Source organism: Tupaia chinensis, unplaced genomic scaffold, assembly GCF_000334495.1.
Source record: "Tupaia chinensis unplaced genomic scaffold, TupChi_1.0 Scaffold149501_1, whole genome shotgun sequence".
NCBI lineage: Eukaryota > Metazoa > Chordata > Mammalia > Scandentia > Tupaiidae > Tupaia > Tupaia belangeri.
Genome location: NW_006209345.1, coordinates 1386707 through 1393905, shown reverse-complemented (window position 1 = coordinate 1393905; position 7199 = coordinate 1386707).

The window sequence follows — 7199 nt, the reverse complement described above, 5'->3', positions numbered from 1 at the left end:
GGCGCCAGCCGGCGGAAGGTGAGCATTGAGCCTTGCATCCCAGCCCCCTGCCCCAGCCCTGTGGAAGGCCCCGTCTGGGGGAAAGCAGGCATATGGAACCCATTTGGGAAATTCTTTCTGCATAAACCACTTTTTCCAGGTAAGACACATGCTCGTATTGACTGTGAAAGATGAAATAGCTCTCGCGCTTTGCCGGCTATGTTTTTATGGATCTTAATTAAACACATGGCCTCCTCGGGCTGGGAAATTGGACACTCTTTGAGCGGCCCCTTCTCAAGAGGTGGTGTCGGCCCAGGGGAGGCCAATTATAACCTGCCGTCCTCCCCACCTCCCAGGACCTCACAGACCCTCCAAGCACTCGGAAAATGTGCACTCGACAGAGAGGCTTTGATTCCACACGCCTGGACAGCGTTAGGCCTGTTTCCAGGCCCGAGGCAAGTGGTGGTCAGAGTCCCAGGCGGCAGGCGGAGGGGCCTTGGAGACCAGGGTTTTCAAACCTCATTGAGCGTCAGAGCTTTCCTTTCATACCCAATCACTTATAGACTCCCGATGTAAACCAGATGAGACTGCTTGGGCCGAAGGGGGATGGACGGGGGTGGGAGTGGGGGGTGCACATGTGGCCCCTTGCTCACTCCCAAACACAGCTCGGCACTAGCTGTGGGGTAAGAGTGAGGACAGTAGTCACCACCTGGGCATTTGATGGGTTTTTAACATATGCTATGTTGTTTTGTTCCTTTTTCCCTCCATTTCTCCATCCCTTAATCCATGTAACCATCAAGATCGAGCCGGTCTTACCACATAACCCCAAAACAAGCCAAGAGGACACTGTGAAGTTAGACTGATGGGGTAGACTTTATATACTATAAGATTCTTTTTGGGTGTACAGGTCAATGAATTTTGACAGCTCTGCATGGTCATGTCATGACCATACCACAATCAAGATACAGAATATTCACATTATCCCCCCAGATTCCCTCCCACCTCTCCTTCTATCCTTGTCCCTGCAGCCACAAGAAGGGCAGAGCGAGGCCAAGATCTCTCACAGGTAGAGCAAGGTGGAACCCATAGCCTCTGCCCATCTGTTTCCTTGTCGACTCCAGGACAGTAGTCAGAGTTGTCCTCATGGGATGGTGGGAGGTGATGAGTCATTTGAAGAGCTCATGGTTGCACATAACAGAGACTTGAACCCAGAAGCAGCAACAAGATGCCAGAGGAAGATGGCTTCAGGTCGGTAAATTCAGACTCCATGATGTCAAGGATCTGGTGGACTCCCTGGTTGGAATGCTTGCAGCCTCTTCTAGCAGCATGTCCTGATGGCCCAATGTCCAAAGACTGAGAGGGGCACCTGCCTGTGGTCTTGCCCTTTGTGGGTGAAAAACTCTTCCAGGTGCAGCTCCCTCATCCTGACAGTCTTCAGAGTCTCATTGTTCTGGGTGCTGCATGCCTGTGTTGAAACCAGTCCCCGGCAAGCAGAAGAGAATTGCCGTGAGAGGGTCGAGACAAATCTGCCTTTACCCTGGGCTTGAGAGGGGCTGTGAAGTGTAGAGAAGCTAATGCCTGGACAAATGTGGGGCCCTCCTGGTAGGGCGGAGGCGTCTACAGGGTAGGTAACCAGCAAGGGCTGCTGGGTGATGTGTGTGACTCTGACCACGTGGGGTTCTTTGTACACAAAGGACTCAGGCAGAAATGGGCCGTCAGGGAAATGACCCAGCACAAAATCCAGCTGACTATGGAGCTTTGAATAGATGAGACTTCTGTATGGATGTTTCTCAAAGGAGGTGGCATGAGGACCAATCTCTGACCTCTGAAGACTTGCCATCCATCTTCCCATCCTTCTTTCCCTCCAGTCCTCTGTCCCTGTATCCATAGATCAATTCACTTCTCCAGCCCTCCATACATCCACGTCCATTCCTGCATTCCTCCCTCCCTCTGTCCATCCACCCCTTCATCTCTCTATCTCTCCATCTCTCCATCCCTGCATCCCTCTACTTATCCATCCCTTCTTCCAAGTAACAACCGGACATTCATTCTAGGTGGACCTGGTGCTGGATCCTAGGGAAGTGGGGAAGAACTAGGAGGTCCTTCAGGACCTCAGCAAGGGCACTTCATGGTTAGGGTGTGGAGGTGTGGTCTCCCCTAGAACTTACCCTGTAATCAGCATGCGCCGCCTCCAGGTGAACAGCTGCCTTTTAGTCAGCTAAAGATGTCCCTTGCCTTACAATCTCACAACATTCTGTGTTCAATCAACTGACCTCTGTATCTTCCCTTGCTGTGTTTCATTAAGATTCACATAAGCAAGACTGTCAGGAATATAAACAGCTAGGTACAGCTGGCCTTTTGTCTCAGATGTTGTTCCTGTGGCGATGCCGAGGTGGTCTGAGTAGAAATGAGTCACCTTGGGCTTTCTCTTGCTGCCAGTCTCTGACCTCTGGGCTTTCTCATGGCCCTGAAACATCAGACTAATTCTGTGTCCAAAAGCTTCAAGCCTTGGCCCAGGATCACCTTAGGTTACTATCATGTGAGGATTATCGAGGCTGAATTATAAATTTGATTGGCTAATCTCTTTGTTAGCAACATTTGTTTAAAAGAAGGAGGTTTTTGTTTCGTTTTGTTCTGTCTGCAGTGGAATTTCAAGACTCACCAGGAAATAGCCTCTGCTGGTCCCAACCCAGGGCCTTCCAACCTGGGCAGAAAAGACCTCAGTAGCAGCTTCTGCTCAGTGGGAGAGGCAGGAAGGGGCGGAGCTAGATGCGACATCACATCACATGGGAACAGCAGTCCTGTGCTCCTGCTGTTCAAATGTATTTAGGTTATGAAATGGCCACTGGGAAGCTGGAAAACTATCAATAAGTACCATGGAAGGCTCAGGAGACCCAGGTTTTAGTTTTTCTTTTGAAAACATTGCAGTGTGAAAGTGCTGAAGGCCAGCTACCCATGTGCCCTGGCGCTGGGAGGCATGGGTGCTGGTCTCATTCTGGCTGAGCTTCCCTGCCTGTGGCTGGGGAGCCTCCTGTTTAGTCTTAGAGGATGTGGAGAAGCAGGAGCATGGCAGATTGCTTTGGGACAATGGGCCCTCTCCTGTCGGGTGGGGGTAGCTCTTGGCCCAAAACAATAGGCCTGGACAGCCCCTCTCCTGCTGCCCCCTGCCTGAGACAGATGCCCAGGAGCCCCCTACAAGTGCCCTGGAGGTGACCTCTGGGGCTGCCCTGTCACTTCGTGGAGGAGCCCCGGAGAGGGAGGCTGGCAAACAATGGGACCTCATGCCAGGCGCCCGGCCTCCGGCACGGGCCGGGGACTCCCCAGGGAGAGCATGGCCTGGCAGGTGCTGCTATTGTCCTAGGGCACGGGGGCCTTCCCTGGGGGTCTCCCGGCAGGGAGGCAGGGGACCGGTCAGCACGCGGCAGGAGAGGCTTGGGCCTGAGGCCCTCTTGTTATTCTCGAGGGAGGACCTGAGTAGCTGATTTCGTTTGGCTCCATTCAGTCCTGACAGCCGCAGCCCAGCTCGGCACTTGGCCCCTAAAAATGTCATTCAGAAAAGCACTTAATGTGACTGGCCTCAACAGCACCAGGACTCCACGTGTCGAATTTTACAGTCAGATCTGCCCTAGGAAATACCTGGCCCTGTGCCGATGTTCTTTCCTGAGTTAGGGGCACAGGCAGAGTGTTCTGGAGGAATGTCAGCTCTAGGGAATGAGGGGCAAGTATGGAGTTTTCTTTGTTCTGTTGAGACTTGGCCCTGGGAGGAAACCACACCATAAGCTGAAAGTAACTGTTTTTTTCATCCTGGGGAGGACTAGTAACTTGTGTGTGCATGCATGTGCACACACAGATGCATAAATATATGTTCTCGAGTGTGTTCACATGTATGCACATACACACATGTACATGTCCACACGAATGCCTGTGTTCTTAACTGATCACATATAGGTGCACTCATAAAGCACACATGCGAACACAAGCACACACACACATAACATGCGCACGCATGTACACGGACATACATGCACACACACAAGACTCCTATGTGTGCTGTACATGCACACATGTATGTATACCTGCGCCTGTATGTGCATGTGCCCAAGTGTCCATGTGCACATGCAAGCCTGTTTGTGGGCATGTGTGCTCTGTGCTGAGGATTTTTGCAAACGTTTATGCAGGTGATCTTGACAACCTTCCTGGCATAGGCATTTGTCTCAACATTATAGAAATATATTTCCCAAAAGGCATGTTATTTGACCCAATTCTTCTGACTCCTCAGATGCTGGATCACATCTGCACAACTCACAGCCTGGCTTTTTCTCCCATCTGCCCATCTGAAGGCCCTTCTCTTTTAGCAGCTTGGCTGGCTCTGTGACTAGGGGACTTAATTTGGTCTGCTAAGCTTTTGAAACTGTACTAGGCCCTGGGGGGAGAGAAGTGACAAGGCCAGACGTAGTCTCTGAGCTGGTCCTGCAGAGGGAGCACACCAGAGAATAGAACAGCCATCCTGGAAGGTGAGGGTGGAAGTGGAGCCCAGGAAGCTTGCGTCCTGATGTGGGGGTCAGGGAAGCCTTCCTGAGAGGAGTGACAGCCACGCCCAGTCTGTAAGGTGAGTGGAGAGAGGCTGGGAAGGGCCCCCGACTGGAGGGACATGTGTGTACCACCTGGGAATGGGCTGGGGTTACCTGGGGTGAGGCCCTAAGGTTTGCTGAGGTTGAGCTCCTGTCATCACTGGCTTCCTTGCAGGGATGTGGGTAAAGCTGGGGAGTTCCAGGTTGGCCTTGCAGGCACCCAGGACAGCCACACAGTTGGACCCATACCTGGAGGTGGCTGATTCAGGTCTGGGTGGGTAGTCCAGGTCATCCTTCCCTGGAGTCCTGTGTCCTGTCCTCGGGGTGGCTCTGTGTTCGAGTCTGCCTGCTTTAGCTCTCTGCATGGCTCTGGCTGGTTAGTGGCCGTTTTTGCTCCTTGGCTGGGGTGGATAGTGGGGACTCTGGATTCTGACAGGCCTCTGAAATTTTGGCTAACCCCTTCCCCACCTTGAGCTTCCATTTTCTCCTCTGTAAAATGGGCAGGGTTAGCAGAAAGCCACACTGTGCCTTGCACAAGACAAGCACCCTGTAAATTTTAGAGTGTTGTTAGTATTTCTTTCCATATTAAGATGCGTAAGAGAGAAGTCATCATTTCACCCAACAGAGGGTTATCCGGACCACTTCCCACAGTTATTTACACTCAGCCTTTCTCCTTTCTGATATGGTCAGCATGGGATCCAGCGTGCATCAACACCCAGGAGACTGCAGCTGTGCAGGCACCGATAGCGGCCCTCCCCATGGGTGCCTGCCCCATGACTCTTGCTCCTACAATCTCAATTCCAACCTCCTAAGAGGGGCCCTGGTTGGTCCAATGAGTTCTCATCCATGTGGCATGTTTTTCACTCCTGATCATCTCAGGTTGGCTTGTCAGTGCCCTTGGTTCTGGGCTCCTGCCCAGTCACTGGTCCACATGAGATGGGAGCAAGGGTCAGCCAGCTGACTTGCGTGGAAGGTCCTTGGACTCTGAGCATGGCTTGGCCTTGTGCGCTGTGGGTGCTTTTCTTTGAAATTCATCTGCTGGCCCAAGGGCCTTGCTGAGACTGCCTACGTTTTGAGGATGACCATGGATACGAGGTACCACAGGACTCACTCGTGTAGAACAGGTTGACATGGAACTAGTTGTGACCCCAGTCTGTAACAAGTAGCCACTTGGGTGTCACTGTGGGTTTGGGATCACCAGGAGGGCTCTCGGAACTGACACTTCATTGCACAGGAGTTGACACAGAGGTCCAGAGAGAAGGAGTTTGTTGGGGTCACCAGGGAGTTAGGACAGAGCTGTGCCTGGAAAATGGGGTGTGGAAGATAAGCATCTGCAGGGACCTCTGGCCTTTTCCCTCTGAGCCCTCAGGTCAGAGTGCAGCACAGCATAGCACCTGGGTAACACCTGATAATTTTCTAGAGACTTCTACCTTGCTCTGTTGAATGGGCAAAGTGGACCCTGTGGGGTGGGTGGCACAGGAGGCATTTGACCCATTGTACAAATATTAAAACTGAAGCCCAGCAACAAGCAGGACTTGCTTGAGATTCACTCTAGCCTGGGGCAGAGTGGGGTCAGGGTCTTTTACAAACATCATTGTTGGTCTGAGGCCAAGGGGTCTTAGGTGGGAGGATGGTGCTGGGGAGAGACCCACCCAGCAAGATAGGGAGGACCTGGATTCTTGGTCGCTGTTGGCTGGGCAGAGGGGCTCTTTTCTTCTGGGCATATCCTGGCAGGAACGGGCATATACTCCAAGGAAGGAAGACTGAGATGCAGGGCCTCTTGGAAATGTCATCTTCTCCTCCACTAACAGCAGCCCCTGCTGTGCTGTGGGGCATTATTGGGGTGACACTGTTTGGGCTGAATGTCATGGGAGGGATTTTTTTTTTCTTTTGGAGAGATTATTGCTATAGGTTGCATGTGCTCGCCAGACAGACAGAGAGAGACAGAGAGACAGAAAGCGAGAAATCACCCTCCGGGGGGATGGTCACGCCGCAATCCCTTCTCCTCTATTCTCCTCTTGGGATCCTGGACACGCATGCACACGTGCCCGGCGTGAGTTTTAAGCCACCGGGTCTGGGACGTGAACTGTGGTTGACTACGTGGGAGTCCAGCAACATAGCCATTATGCTAATTGCTGGTTCCCTCGTGGGAGGGATTTTGACAATTCAACAAACGTGCCTGCCATGGGTGTCTGGGAGCAGAGAGTGTCTCGCTTAGCTGGGGCACCTGGGTCCACCCCTCAGACTGTTGATGCGGAGGGAGGGAAGGTGGCTTGGCTTCCATGGAGACTTGGTGGTCCTAAAGGGACTTCCCTCTCCACTCTGCACCTTTACTCTGCATCTGAGGCTGAACTGTGCTTGACAGCACAAGGGAGAGCTAGACCTCGGAAGGACTCTCTGGATGGCAAATAGCAGACTCACTTAGGAGGCGAACTGTTTGGTTGGACTTACAGGTGAGCTGCAGAGTCCTGGCCTCGGCCAAGCATCAGCTCTTCTCAGTAGAAGAATTTGGCCATGTTTTTGGGAACACTAGGCTAGTCTGTGTTGAGAAAACTGCTTCAGACTTTGTGAGAGAGAACCCCTTTCCTGGACAGTGATTCTTGGTGGTCGAAAGGGGTGTGCAGGCTGTGCTGAGGAAGGGAGATACAC